This window comes from Grampus griseus (genome assembly GCF_964374135.1).
Source record: "Grampus griseus genome assembly, chromosome: 4".
NCBI classification, from domain to species: Eukaryota; Metazoa; Chordata; class Mammalia; order Artiodactyla; family Delphinidae; genus Grampus; species Grampus griseus.
In genome coordinates, this window is record NC_138997.1 from 48249184 (window position 1) to 48264643 (window position 15460).

Below are 15460 nucleotides of genomic sequence, written 5' to 3' on the forward strand. Positions count from 1 at the left end.
CACTCAAGCAAACAAATGATTATAATCACTCCAAAGTGACTACATCTAAAATAGTTATAACCACATGGAATTGAGAATCCTATATCAATAAGTTTGACTCTATCTAAACTTGTATTCTTTTTTCATCTCTATATGTATTTCCAGTTTTCTGGAGCATATCAAAAGCTTGCCACTGTTACACATAGACCTCTTAATGGATTATGACTCTAGTTATCGATCTGGTCTGGATCCAAGAAGTGGTAGAGATATGGCATGTGGTAGCTCCCTCAAGTGGGGTTGCTACAGAGATTTCAGGCACGGAGAGGACGCTCTTAACATAAAGGGAAGAGGGCATGCTGGTAAAGAATACATGGTGAGGTTTGATGTTTTATGAACCTCAGGGTTATCTCAGTTCACCCAAATGTTCTCAGGGTCTCACTGTATCCCAAATAGTCCCTGATTTTTATATGTAAGCCCCAGAAATACTGTAAATCCAACCTTCATTTTAATCCTGCAATTTGGAAGATGAGACTCTACATCTTATTTTCAGATATGATTGCTCTGGACCTAAAGATGCAAGTTTCTTTTAGGGCAATTATAGAAGCTCCCTAAAACTCTAATCATGCCTGGAGCCTGGAATTTAAAATCCTGGATTTGTCACGGTCTTCATTTAAGCTTTGTTTGGTATAGTTAAAAGCAGACAATCCACTCCACAAACCTGTATTCCTCATTCTCATTATATTCACATGGTTTGCCAAAGTCTTGACATCAGTAGGCACTACATTCCAGGCAATCACAAGTGAGCATCTAAGCAACAGATTTCCTGAGTCCCACCTACTGACGCCAAAAGGATTCTTGCTTGTTTAAAACCCACTCAGGTCAGATAACCAATCACAAGTTCACATTTTCTTGAGGATGTTGTCTATAGCCACTCTGGTACTACTCTATTGGTCAGAGTTAAGTTGAAGAGAGTAGAATATACTGTGCTTTAAGCAGAAAGGGATATATTATAGGACATTAAATAGCTTATAGAATTATTTTGATGGACAGATGAAATGGATTTTAGGTGAGCTTCCAGAATTACAATCTAAAGCCACACCTCAGAATAAGGCCACCAGAGGAGCTACTGGTCCTCCCAAAACCAGAAAGGTGCCTGCCTGTCAAGTTGAAGTCACCTATATTATTAACTTATATTATTTTCCTTGTCTCTGAAGAACTTTTTAAAACAATTCTTACAAGGCAGGTCTACTGGCCACAAATTCCCTCAATTTTTGTTTGTCTAAGAAAGTGTTTCTCCTTCACTTGAATGATAATTTTGTGGGGTACAGAATTCTAGGTTGGTGTTTTTTTCCTCTCAATGCTTTAAATATTTAACTTCACTCTCCTTTTGCTTGCATGGTTTCTGAGGAGAAGTTAAATGCAATTCTTAACTTTGCTCCTCTATGGGTAAGCTATTTTTTCCCTCTGGCTTCTTTCAAGATTTTTTCTTTAACCTCTGATTTTCTTAAGTTTGAATATGATATGCCTAAGTGTAATTTTTTTGCTTTGTTTTTGGTTTTGTGTGTGTGTGTATGTGTGTGTGTACGTTTTGTTTTGGCATTTATCTGCTTAGTGTTCTCTGAATGTTTCGGATCTGTAGTTTGGTGTCTGACATTAATTTGGGGGAAGTCCTCAGTCATTATTGCTTCAAATATTGTTTCTGTTGCCTGCTTTCTTTTCCTTCTGGTATTCCCATTACATTCATATTACACTTTTGTAGTTCTCCCACAGTTCTTGGATAGTCTGGGATGGGGTTTTCTTTCAGTTTTTTTCTCTTTGCTTTTCAGTTTTGGAAGTTTCTATTGTTATATCCTCAGGTTCAGAGATTCTCTCCTCAGCTGTGTCCGGTCTCCTACTGAGTCCAACAAAGACATTCTTTATTTCTGTTAGAGTTTCTGATCTCTTCTGTTTCTTTTTGATTCTTTCTTAGAATTTTCATCTCTCTGCTTACATTATCCATCTGTTCTCATGTGTTGTCTACTTTGCCCAAGAAAGCCTTTAGCACATTCATCATAGATTTTTATTTTTATTTATTTTTAATTAATTTTTATTGGAATATAGTTGCTTTACAAAGTTGTGTTAGTTTCTACTGTACAGCAAAATGAATCAGCTACACAAATACATATATCCCCTCTTTTTTGGATTTTCTTCCCATTTAGGTCACCACAGTACATTAAGTTCCCTGTGCTATACAGTATGTTCTTATTAGTTGTGTATTTTATATGTAGTATCGATAGTGTATATGTGTCAATCCTAATCTCCCAATTCCTCCCACCCCACCGTTTCCACCTTGGTATCCATACATTTGTGCTCTACGTCCATGTCTGTATTTCTGCTTTGCAAATAAGATCATCTATACCATTTTTCTAGATTCAACATATATGTGTTAATATACAATATTTGTTTTTCTCTGATTTACTTCACTCTGTATGACACTCTGTAGGTCCATCCACATCTCTACAAATGACCCAATTTCGTTCCTTTTTATGGCTGAGTAATATTCCATTGTATATATGTGCCACATCTTCTTTATCCATTCGTCTGCTGATGGACATCTAGGCTGCTTCTGTGTCCTGGCTATTGTAAATAGTGCTGCAATGAACATTGGGGTGCATGTGTCTTTTTGAATTATGGTTTTCTCAGGGTATATGCCCAGGAGTGGGATTGCTGGGTGATATGGTAGTTCTATTTTTAGTTTTTGAAGGAACATCCATACTGTTTTCCATAGTGGCTGTATCAATTTCTTCATAGATTTTTTAAATTCCTGGTCTGATAATTTCAACATTCCTGCAAGGACTCTAGTTCTGATAACTGTTTAGTCTCTTCAAACTATGTTTTTTGCCTTTTAGTATGCCTTGTAATTTTTCATTGAAAGGTGGACATGATGTACCAGGTAAAAGGAATTTTACTTCCTCAGGAAAGCTCTGCCCTCCCAAACAAAACACAAGTCCCTAGGTCAGGTTTCCCTTGTAGCAGTTATTTTATTTGTATATCTCTCACACCACACTAGACTATATTTTTCAAGGTATAAGGGCCCATGTTTGTGTTGCTCACCATTTTCTTGCCTAACATAGTGCATGGTGCATAGTGGGTAGGCAACAAATACTTGGTGAATGAATGAAAATCCATTCTAATTTTGCATAAATTGTCCGTTTTCAACTCAAATTCAAAAAAAAAACACACACAGAAACAATAGCAACAACAAAATAAAAACAGGTTAGGGACAAGTATAACGGAATAATACTGTGCATAAGAGAAAAAAATTTGTGGAAACTATGAGGAATTGGAAGACAGCATTATCTTGTGTAAAGGCATTCAAAATTCAAATAACTTTGTAATGCTGTGAGGACAAAAAAAAGTATGTCCATATACCAGTTTTGATTATAGGCTGTCAGTTTGCAGTGCTTGCCTTAAATAAATTGATATATCCATTATATATTCACTATTGGTTATAGGCTGCCAGTTTGCAATGCTTAAGTTGATATATCCATTATATATTCAATACAAATGGCATTTAATGCCCTGAGAATATGCTCACATATACTAAGTAAAACAAAAACAAAAGCACGCTAAACAAGCAGCAGCAGCATTCTCGTTTTATTTAAAAATACACCTAGGGCTTCCCTGGTGGCGCAGTGGTTGAGAATCTGCCTGCTAATGCAGGGGACACGGGTTCGAGCCCTGGTCTGGGAGGATCCCACATGCCACAGAGCAACTGGGCCCGTGAGCCACAACTACTGAGCCTGCGTGTCTGGAGCCTGTGCTCCTCAACAGGAGAGGCCGCGATAGTGAGAGGCCCCCGCTTGCCACAACTAGAGAAAGCCCTCGTGCAGAAACGAAGACCCAACACAGCAAAAATAAATAAATTAATAAACTCCTACCCCCAACATCTAAAAAAAAAAAAAAATACACCTAAAAAACACTGAGAAGAGTTGGATTAAAATGTCATCAGTGGCTATCTCTAGCTGATGGAATTAAATGTTCCTGTGTGTGTGCTTTTCTATATTTTGTTAACGCTCTACAATGAATATGTATTGTTTTTGTATCCAGAATTAAATTGTTTTTACAAGGTAGAGAATTAACTTGGGTGGCAATGTAGAGGATAAAATGGAGTAGAGTAGGATCAGAGGCAGAGAGATTAATAGACTTTTGCAATAGAATGGATGAAAGATGGTAGAAGCCAAATTAAGGCAGTGGTTGTGAGGCAAAGAAAGTAATTAGGTAGTAAGAACATAGAACATAGAACGAATGAATAGGATTTGGTAACCTTGGATCCATTTAGGTTGGAGATAAAGGCTAAGGAAACATTAGTTTAAACACTGTAATTCCATTGGTAACCCTGGATCTATATGGGTTGGGGTGGAGATAAGGGATATGAATTCATTAGTCTTATATATGGTAAATGAAATTGTGAACTTAAATGAGATTCCTTAGGGACAGTATATAAAATAGAAATAGGGCAATGGCCAGAATCATGGGGAACTCTTAATATTTAAGAACCAGAGAGAGGAAGAAAGGCCTATAAAGAATAAGCAGGATTGATTAAAAAGGTAAAGCAACTAGGTTATCATGGAAACTAAAGGAAGGAAGGAAGGAAGGAAGGAAGGTTCAAGTAGGAATTGGTCAATGATGCTAGTGGAGAAAGCAACGTGCTTGCTTCTGAAGTTTGCTCCCTGTGAAAGGACCTCAATTAGTTCTGGGTCTTCCTCTACACTTGGGGAGATTGAGTGACTTATAAAATTAGTAAATTTGTGAAGAATGTCTGATTTAGCTTTGTCTTCCAACCTCAAAGAACAAGGTTGTCCAGAGACCAAATTCCCATTTGATCCTCCATGCTGTCCCTGTCAAGTGTTGTTGCTAGGAATTGGAGGTATAAATCTGCCTAATTCTGGGGATCAGTTGGCAGGCCGATTTGGTTTTCCCACTACGCAACATCAACCAACTTAACTTTATCTGTAATAAAGTGATATTTTGGCCCCCATTTCTATCCTTTGCTTTATTTCCCAAATTGTTCAGAACCTAGGCAAGAAGAGGGGGATTAGTTTACTGGGACCCACTTGGAAACTGCAACAATTGATGCCAAATTCCACACCAGGTAAGGTAGGGACTGGGAGAGGCTAATGTCTTTGGCAATTAGGAAGTAATCATAAATCACTATCTTCTTAATAAAGTCAAACAATTTTTCAAGGAAGGCAATTGAGGAAATGTCTCCATGGAGATTTTGGTGGGACAATGTTAACTACTGTCCCAATCCTTGTTTTGTAAGATTCTCTAAGAATGGGACTATGCCACCCAGGGGACTATATTAGTCAGGGATATTTTAGTTGCACATGTATAAAACGTACCTTGAAATAGCTTAAATGAGAGCAGCAGGTGTGGGAGGGAAAAAAGACAGAACTTAGTGGCCACTTAATTAATGGACAATGGGTTAGTCTATGATCCTGGATTTCAAATGCTATCTGGACTCTAGTCTCTATTGCTTATAATGCCTTGGTCTGTTTTTTCTACAGGCATACATTGCTTTGTTACATTTCACTTTACTGCATTTTGCAGATACTGCATTTTTTAAATAAAAGGTTTGTGGCAACTCTGCACTGAGCATACATATTGGCACCACTTTTCCAATAGCATTTGTTCCCTTTGTATCTCTGTGTCACATTTTGTAATTCTCACACTTCAAACTTTTTCATTATTACTATATATGATTTGGTTATCTGTGAAACTACTTTGATGTTACTACTATGACTTGCTGAAGACTCAGATGATGGTAGCATTTTTTAGCAGTATTTTTATTTAAGGTATAATGCTTAAACATGCTTAAGACATAATGCTTTAATATGTTTAACACATAATGCTATTGCATACTTAATAGACTAGAGTATGGTGTAAAAATAACTTTTGTAAACACTGGGAAATCAACAAATTCGTGACTCACTTTATTGATATTTGCTTTCTTGTGGTAGTCTGGAACCGAACCTGCAATACCTCCAAGGAACACCTGTATGTGGTTAGGTAGGTTTGCTCCCTGTTGTGCCAAAGATGGTAAGTGGCAGCTCTAGCCTCAGTAAAATTGTCATATATTACTCTGGAGATTGGCTTGGCTCATGTACCTATCTTTATGACAGGGGAAGTCATATAACTGACAGCTTTATTACATAAAGGATAGGAATCTCCTGAAAAGATGGACATACAAAAGTGTTGTTCACTACGTTCTACCCTTGGCTACCCGGCACCTATACTTGTGCTTTCTTCAGTACACAGAATTTTAAAAATGCCCTAGTCTAAGATAATATAATTATACCATGGACAACTGAAATACTCTCTTCTCCAACAGGAGACATGCCAAACTCTCATCCAATTTTTCCATCTTGCTCTTGGAAACCAAGAGTTCTAGGTGATATGCATTTCTTAAACCAGGTTTGAATGTAGCACATCATGGTACAGTATGATAAAGATAACTTTATTAGATATTGGTATACACTTAAGGAAAGTAAGGGCACTCTAATTAGCTAGTAGATGAGGTTCTTGGTTAGTTAATACGTCCTTTTTTTTTTTGGCTGTGTTGGGTCTTTGTTGCTGCGTGCAGGCTGTCTCTATTTGAGGTGAGTGGGGGCTACTTTTTATTGCGGTGCACAGGCTTCTCATTGTGGTGGCTTCCCTTGTTGCAGAGCAGGGGCTCTAGGTGCACAGGCTTCAGTATTTGCGGCATGTGGGCTCAGTAGCTGTTGCTTGTGGGCTCTAGAGCGCAGGCTCAGTAGTTGTGGCGCATGGGCTTAGTTGCTCCGCGGCATGTGGGATCTTCCCGGACCAGGGCTCGAACCTGTGCCCCATGCATTGGCAGGCGGATTCTTAACTACTGCGCCACCAGGGAAGTCCAGTTAATATGTCTTGAGTTTGTGCTCTGGAAGGTGCTCCCTGATCCCTTGCCCATACATAAGAGGGTACTGGAATTAAGCAATCATAGGCCTTTGTTTGCAAGACTTGGTATTTTTTGTCTATACAAGTCTCTTACAATCTTAGTTGGTTGCTGGCCACCTTGCTTTTTGGTAACTCTGGTTTAGAAACCAAAAACAGAGATGGTGTGTTAATCTGTTTTCTGTCCCTTAGCAATATGTTACAAGTTTGGAATGCAATGTCTATCCTCCAGTCAACTAAATTAACTATGTATTTCTAATTTGGCCTTTGCATCCAAAATCATAAGCTGAGCAATGAGTTTAGGGATAATGCAGCTAGGATTTATCTCTGTCCACTTGCCTCCAAGTTGCATCTCAGGGAATGGTTCCTCACAATGGGACTAATTTGTCAAACTTTGTCAGATAGGATATACACAGCAAGAGATGCATGAGGTGATCAAGAATCAGGCTTTTTTCAGGGTTCGAATTATATCTTTTACTGAGTTTTCAACTCCTTAGCTGTTTGCACTAACTTTAGCTCAGGACAGAGAATATGGGTTTTCCAAACCTGTACATTGCAGGTTTAGTTGATTCTCAGTCACATGGATTACTGAGTACATGCAGAAAGGGGGTGTCTTAGAAATATACAGTTGTTCCTCAGTACTCAAAGGTGACTGGTTCCAGGACCTGCCACAGATAGCAAAATCTGCGGATGCTTGGGTCCAGTAGTCAACCCTCCAGATCTGTGGATTCTGCATTTGCAGATTTAACCATGTATGTGGAGTCCCCCAATACTGAGGGCCACTGTATTTATTTTTAAAAATTCGCACAGTTTAAGGGTTAACTGTATTCTTTCTTCTGCATTCATATAGGCAGCTTGAACTGAAATGTATCCCTTTCTTGTAGGACCTTGCTAATGGACACACTGCAAAATCCTGACATTTTTCTACCAATTCCCCTAAAACGTTAACCTTGATATAGACACTAAGATCTAAAATCTAACAATTTGCTTGCTTGCTACAACATAGTAAATATTAACGAACCTCCTAAGCCAAGGAATCATTATCACTGTGCCTGCCACCTAGACTTACCAGTTTTACATTTCAGGGTGTGTCATTTGTTGACACTGGTATTATTTTATATACTAGTCAGGAATAAAAACCCAAACCTTGCCATTTTGAGATTTCTTACTCTTTTCCAGTTTAACAGTCCGTTTGAATTTCACATCAATTTTGGATGCAAGTTCAGGGAATTCAAAGTTTAACATATTATTAGGCTTTTCTCTCTCTCTAAGATTTTATCTGGTTGCTGGAGGTAAGTCCTTCACTACCATAGCATTGCTGGAGGGGCATCTGGCCTGCTTGCTGTCTAAATATGTTGCTGTAAGGTCTATTGTTGATACAATTTGCAATCTATTCTCTCAAAATGTGATTGTTTTTCCTCTGCCCTTACTTTAGAATTTATGGGTGTTAGTGTCTTTTCAATAGGATCCTCTATCCAACCCATGGATTCATACCACAGCCTGTGCCATGAGTTTCAATCACCCTGTACTGCAGCAAGCCTGTGTAAAGCGATTGCGTTCTTACTGTGAATCAAATTTACATACCTCTTAAGGAATTCTGTATCTCCTTTTCAGTTCAGTGTAGTCAAGGAACATGCAGGAGTGGGAGTGGTTATCAATGCTGCCTGGCCATCTGCTTAAACATATTATGTTGCCATTTCTACTTGATTGTAGTTGCCTGTGTTGGGCAAAGTTCCAGGTGGGAAACAGGGCCCAAGCCACAAGCTCCCTGTTTTTGAATTCCGAAGTCTTCCTGGCGGTGTCTATCCCTTACCCCTTAGGGTTTCAACTCTGAGGAGAGAGCCAAGAAATATGTCTCAATTCATGAGCACTTTTTTCCTCTTGCAATACCATCAAGACTGCCTCTACTGTCTTGTAATGATTTCTTTCTCAGACATGTTCGTGCCACATGGTGACCAAAGGCCACAGATAATTTAAGCTTTTGCTTAACTTCAGCCAGAGTGAGGTGCCTCTTTCTTAATAATGCTAGCCAAAATGGTGAGGTTGTCTCTGATTGGCTCCTTTTGTTAACCTGCCCATTCCTAAACCAATCCCTATGACTGAGGAATTATGGTACTTTGGTTGGCTTGATTCATGGGCCCACTCCTGTGGTATGGGAGTTAAGACCAGGAAATGGATGGTTGCACCTGGAGAAACAAGGGTAGATCTACATTAGTTAGGACAAATTCTCAAATATCAGTGGGTCACACAAAAGAATGCATAAGAGGGGCTTCCCTGGTGGCACAGTGGTTGAGAATCTGCCTGCCAATGCAGGGGACACGGGTTCGAGCCCTGGTCTGGGAAGATCCCACATGCCACGGAGCAACTAGGCCCATGAGCCACAATTACTGAGCTTGCGTGTCTGGAGCCTGTGCTCCGCAACAAGAGAGGCCATGGTAGTGAGAGGCCCACGCACTGCGATGAAGAGTGGCCCCCACTTGCCGCAACTAGAGAAAGCCCTTGCACAGAAACGAAGACCAAACACAGCCATAAAAAAATTAATTAATTAATTAATTTAAAAAAAAGAATGCATAAGAACTCTAACACAAGTTAATAGGCAGGCAGCTATCCTCCAAGTGAAGATTCAGGAAACCAGAGTCCTTCCACCTTGTGGCTTCGCCATCTTCTACACATGGCTTCCAATACAAATGCCTTAAGTTGCTGGGGAATGGGAGATGCTGGAGAACTTTTCATGTGATATCTTTTATGGACCAGAGATGCAATAGGAGCTCATCACTTATACTCACATTCCACTAGTTAGAATCTAATTGGCACATCTAACTGGGAAGCCTAATTGCAAAGGAGGCTGGGAAATGTAATCTAACTCTGTGCCCAGAAGAAGAATCTAGTGTCTGCAGGAGTCCACTATTCTGATCACTAAATATCCATTTTACCTCTCTTCCCAAACAAAGAACACATCCTACTCCAATAAAGACAACCTAGAAGTTCTATCCAGTTACTAGGTCGGGCTTAAGGTCTAGTTTTTAGGTAATGTGCAGTCCTCTTCATTAGGTCCAGATACAACCTATGAATTAAAAAACACAAGTTATCTCTAATACCACCCCAAATTCCAGGAAACATATTGTACAGTGGTAGATCAGAAACAGGTAACTACAATATGCTCTCATTAGGAAAAGAGAAAACTGTGAGACACTAGGCAATATAGATACATAACAATGATGAAATACTGAGCAGGCATTTTGTGGTCCATCTGCTGTGAGTGGAGGAAATTTTGATGAGATCGCAATTTAGTTTTGGAGGGGAATTTGTCCTCTGTCTTCTGTATGGCCCAATACTGGCCTCTGAAATGTTTTCTGCCCATTATTACCCATGGCCACGTCCTATGTGAGTATTGGGGAGTTGTAAAGCATTTATGCTCTATTTTCTACTTATGCAAGTTTGGGATGGAACAGCTGCCTCAAGGTTTTAACACTTGAACAATATTTGAATCAAGTTCATAATTTGATCAGTAATAAAATTCCTTCAAAAATTTAGTCCTATGATCTATTTGCCTCCAGTAACTACACCCAATTTATTCCTTTGCTTCCTTGCTCCCGTGTCAGTTTCTCAAGAACTTCATCCCAGCCTCCTTGAGGCCATCGAAAATAACAGCCTTGGATGGAAAGGCCAAAGCCTTGATCTGATTTTTGTTCCGGCACTAAATCTTGGGAGGACTGTACTCAAGGCCTCTTCTAGTTTCTTTTTTTTACTGTTCCAGGTCAAGAATTCCAAATATTCCTATGCACTTTCATTTCTGCAACTGTTTCCTGAGCTTATCTCTTTAGCAAAGTCTTGCTAAAAGTAAAATGCTAAAATGCAAAATACAGTATTACTTATACTCTTTTGAACTATTTCCTCTTATTATTGAGATTGTACTGAGCTACAGTCTCAATAGGTAGGTAATAGTTTTACCCCCCATTTTGCCACTGCGAAACATGGGTCTCCTTCCAGCCTCTGATACCAGTTTCTCCAACATCTGCTGCATCATCAGTAAGCCAATACCGCATATTTTATAGCATAAAAATATGGGGTACTGCCTAAGCAGTACCCCACTTCCAGCACCAATTTCTAGGTTAGTCATAGTCATTCTAGCTCCTGTAACATATGAATTCTCAAATCTCAATTTTCTCTCTTACAGGAAGTCCAAAAAGCAGTGTTTCTAATTTGGAGGTGTCTGTCTTCCAAGTAGTAATTTAGCCATTCATGCTCCTTCTCTCTTCTGGCTCTGGCCATCTTTAAAATACAGTTTTTAAGATCACCATACTCACTAGCTTCAAGTTGATGGACAAAGAGTGAAGATGGAAGGACTTCATTAAGCCTGAAAATGAGCATGTCACTTCCTTTTACACTTCACTGGCTAAAAGTCATTCAAATGACCACAAATAACTAAAGGGAAGTTGGGATATTTAGTCTAGCTGTTTGCCCAGGAAGAAGAAATAAGTTTCATGAATGACTAATCAAGTCTCTGTTACAAGGTTCTAAAAGGAAAAAAAATGCTACATAAAAAGAACAGAAAGTCACTCCAGGGTCTTTGTCCATTCTAATAGGTGTGACCTTATTCTAATAGTTCCAACAAAATAATCATTTCCCTATTATATAAAAGAGTAAGAATTCACTTTGTTGTAAATAATGGGATTACTTCAAACAGAGTATTTGTGATAGTGTGATAGGTACATAAGTCAGACTGCAGAGGGTTAATAAGTGAAATTCAGATAACAAAAAGAGACATTGAATGTAGAATACTCTTTAAAGCTTGGTTGTGAAGGAAAGGAAACACAGTGGAACCACAAATGTAGAGGATTGAAGACAGAAAATAGAAGAGAACTCAGGGATTGGAACTAGAGTACAGACGGATAATTCATCTTATATAAGAGCTGGGAGTGTCTCATTCCTCTGATATTGGAGGAAAGGAAAGATCCAGAAGTACCTAAGTTTCTAGCATTTGGAAAATTGAAGGAGTTTGTGACTAATAGCATTGATCTTCTTGTGAAGTTTGAAGTAAAGTCACATAATGAAATGTGGTTGGGATTTAAAGACTGCAAAAGTATTCTGGTGGGAAGGGAGAAAAAGGTGCTGAAGAATATATAAGTAGGAGGTTAAGACCTAAATCTGTAGTGTTAAGATACATAATGTAGTGTACTGTTCTGCACAGAACTTAGCAACCGCTGTAGGAGAGGAACAGGCAGATGATTAGCACTTCGTGTGTATATTTACTATAACACTTATTACACTGTAAAGCCCCAGGAAGCAGAGACTTAGATTTTACAAACTATGCACACAGTAGGCACATGATGAATTTTTGCTTGATTTTATAAACTATGCACACAGTAGGCACATGATGAATTTTTGCTTGAATGAATTGATTCAATCATTGCCAATTCTGCCATAGTACTCTGTAGAGTACTGGCAACTGCCCACATTTCATATGGTATGCCAATGCTAAAAAGAAAAAAAAAAGGCTAAAAAAATTCAGGCATACTCAGCTAAACTTAGCAGTCTTAAAACGGCAACTATGTCAGCTGAGACATACTTTTTATCTTGTGCCAGTACATCTTTCTTTGATGTTTCCTTCATTTTCCTTATGCTACTGTGTTATTGAACCTGAAAGGGATAAATCTAAGTTCAATAAGCTACGTTATTATTCCAAAAGTCCTGAAAGTTCTTCAGACACCTACAACTGAACTCACAATCCCCATCACAATATTCCTTTCAAGAGATTCACAGACAAGGATGACTACTTATGATGCTTACTTCACAGATAAAAAGCTGAGTAGGTGAGGGGTGGAAGGACAAAATCGGGGTCATTCACTGAATCGTCAGCAGAGTCTGGCACAGATTCTGCTTCCTTCTCCTGTTTTCTCCCCTTGGAAACTTCAGAGTTGTAGTGATCTCAGACTTCACTTAGTCGAACTCCTTTATGTTACACAGGTGTAAACTCAGGTTCAGGAAGTCTGACCCAAGACTTAGTCAAAGTGGGCTCTTTCCTTTACACGACGCCATCTCTCAAGATCCACAGCCCTAACTCACCATTTGGCGGTAGAAAAAAATGGCCAGAAACGAAACTACGTACAAGAGTCCAGAACCAGGCTCCACCTCCCGGATCAGGCAGTCCGGGCCTCCAGCTAACAAAGCGTCTGGTCCGTGCTTCGGTATGGGTTCCCCACCTGGCCCAGGCTGCTCCTCTCCAGCCTACCCGCCCGCCCCCAGCACCGCAGCACTGCCCGCCCGCGGGGGCCCAAGTCCCGACCCTCGAAATCTCACTTTCGTGTTTCGGCCACCCGCGCGCCACCGCTCAGGCGACGACTGATGGCGTCATCCGTACTTCCGCCTGCGGCTGCGTTCTAGTCATCAGCGAGGAAGGAAGAAGGGAGGTCTGAAGGGCTGTGTGCGGGGGAAATAGCGAGGAAAGAGAAGCAATCCGGGTGTAGCGGGCGCTACGGCAGTAACCGCGGCCCTCCTCTGTCCCTGGCGTCCCCCCATCGGAAGTCGCCCTAGGCACACTTCCCCCGACTCTGGGTAGTCTCCCCTCCGCTTGATCTCCCGACACCCCGGTCTCCCTCTTCGCCTCTAACCACCCCCTCCTAGCTCCCTCACGCTCCCTCCCTCTCCCTCCCTCCCATCGTCAGGCTCTCCGCCCTTAGTATCGCGAGACGAGGTGAGAGCTGGCGGAGCGGCGGCGGCGGCGGCAGCAGTAGAGGTGACCGAGGCGGTGGCGGCGGAGGCGGCACCGAGCGCTGTGTTGGTCCCGGTGCGGCCGAAATCGCGGTAGAGCGTAGCCCCCACGCCCCTCCCCCGTCCGCGCCCTCCCTCTTTCCCCGGAGATGGAGAAGGCTACGGTTCCGGTGGCGGCGGCGGCAGCTGAGGGAGAAGGGAGCCCCCCGGCGGTGGCGGCTGTGGCGGGCCCCCCCGCGGCTGCACCGGCGGCGGAGGTCGGCAGCGGCGTTGGCGGCGGCGGCGGCAGCGGGGCTTGCTCGGCCTCGTCTCCTCGTGGGATGGTGCGAGTCTGCGACCTGCTCCTGAAGAAGAAGCCGCTGCCGCAGCAACACCACAAGGCCAAGCGTAACCGGACTTGCCGACCCCCCAGCAGCAGCGAAAGCAGCAGCGACAGCGACAACAGCGGCGGCGGTGGAGGCGGCGGCGGAGGCGGCGGCGGCGGCGGCACCAGCAGCAACAACAGCGAGGAAGAAGAGGACGACGACGACGAGGAAGAGGAGGTTTCTGAGGCAAGGGCCTGGTTTCAAGGGAAGGAGGGAGGAAGGGAGCGTAAAGGGTAGGGGCCAAAGGTGGGAGGGGACTTGCGGTGGGACAGATTCCTGTGGGCTTGATCTGTCTTAGGGGCCAGGCTTTCCACTGCCCCCTTTCTTTCCCCGGCCGAAATTGTGAGGTGTGGACATGTGGGGGAGGGTAGCTGACACGTGGGGGTGGGAGGACCACGGAGTGCACAGAGTTGGTGAACAGCACGTTACCCTGGCATGGTTCACTCGGTTTAGGATGGAGGGAATCGCTTAGATTCCCTCTTTGCCCAGCCGGCGGGGTCGGCCTTGGGCCAGTAGGGCCGTGTTACTCCTGGGGCGGGGGCGGGACCAAAGCTGGAGGGGTAAGATAATAGGTAGATGAGTCTCGTGAGGAACGACTAGGAGGTTGGTACATTTCTCCCACTTGTGAGGTGGAGGGGAGCAGTTTTGGGGGGAGGCAAGGTTGTAATGGACTCAGAGCTAGGTATTTGTGTACGTGAGAGACACGTGAGAAGCTGTACTTTTCCATACTGTTCTGCTGCAGGTTTTTTTTTTTTCATAACTATTGTGGCTGCTGAAGTAACCTTCACTTCCTCAATCTCTCAAGGATTTTGGATGAACTGATCTTATGTCCATATACATTTATATGTAACTCGGTGGATGAAAAATATGTTTGATCCTTACATGTACATACTCTTACATTTTCAAATGCTTCCTTGGTGAGGAAGAATTAAGCTAGGCCCTGTTGCTTTCCACATAACGTCAGGCAGCTGAAGAGTCTGCTTTGGAGCCAGGCTTGGTTGTGGTGAGTTGGAATAGGAAGGCCTCTTGGTTTGTCCTAGTGATCTGGTTTCATAATAACTGTTTATAATTTTTCCTGGGTCCACAGACAGGCGGCGTTGCAGGACCTCATTCTTCAAAGAAGACCATTTAACCAAAACTCAGTAAAACATACCAACCATACTGAGAACAAGCGAAGAAGAGTTAGCCTTACTAGTTAGCAGCTCTTTTGTAACTCTTTTGTCCACTCCCTGAAATGGAAGCTTGAAAATCTTGATCTGAAGAAAGAAGTTGTAACTTAAGGCAGCAGAAAGAAAGCAGCTTTAAAGGCTGATTATAAATTAACTTATAAGAGAGAACAACTGAATTATCTAGAAGTACCACTTGCCATTTATTCTTTTCCACAAGCACAGCTAATTTTGGTAAAAGACTGGTTTTTCGAAAATTGCATTATTGGAACTTGGGTTCCCTAA

At 41.8% G+C, this 15460-nt stretch overlaps 1 long non-coding RNA gene across 2 annotated transcripts; it reads right to left on the minus strand.

Moving 5' to 3' along the window:
- Positions 1–6518: 6518 nt before the first annotated feature.
- On the minus strand, positions 6519–13719 carry LOC309821590. Of its 2 annotated transcripts, none has more exons than XR_014296634.1 (3): positions 13234–13719; positions 8518–8763; positions 6519–7070 (listed from the first exon to the last, which is right to left on the minus strand). It is a non-coding gene; the product is annotated as an uncharacterized lncRNA (long non-coding RNA). The 2 variants fall into 2 exon arrangements; XR_014296635.1 differs by lacking the exon at positions 13234–13719 and adding an exon at positions 12724–12988.
- Between the last annotated feature and the right edge of the window lie 1741 nt (positions 13720–15460).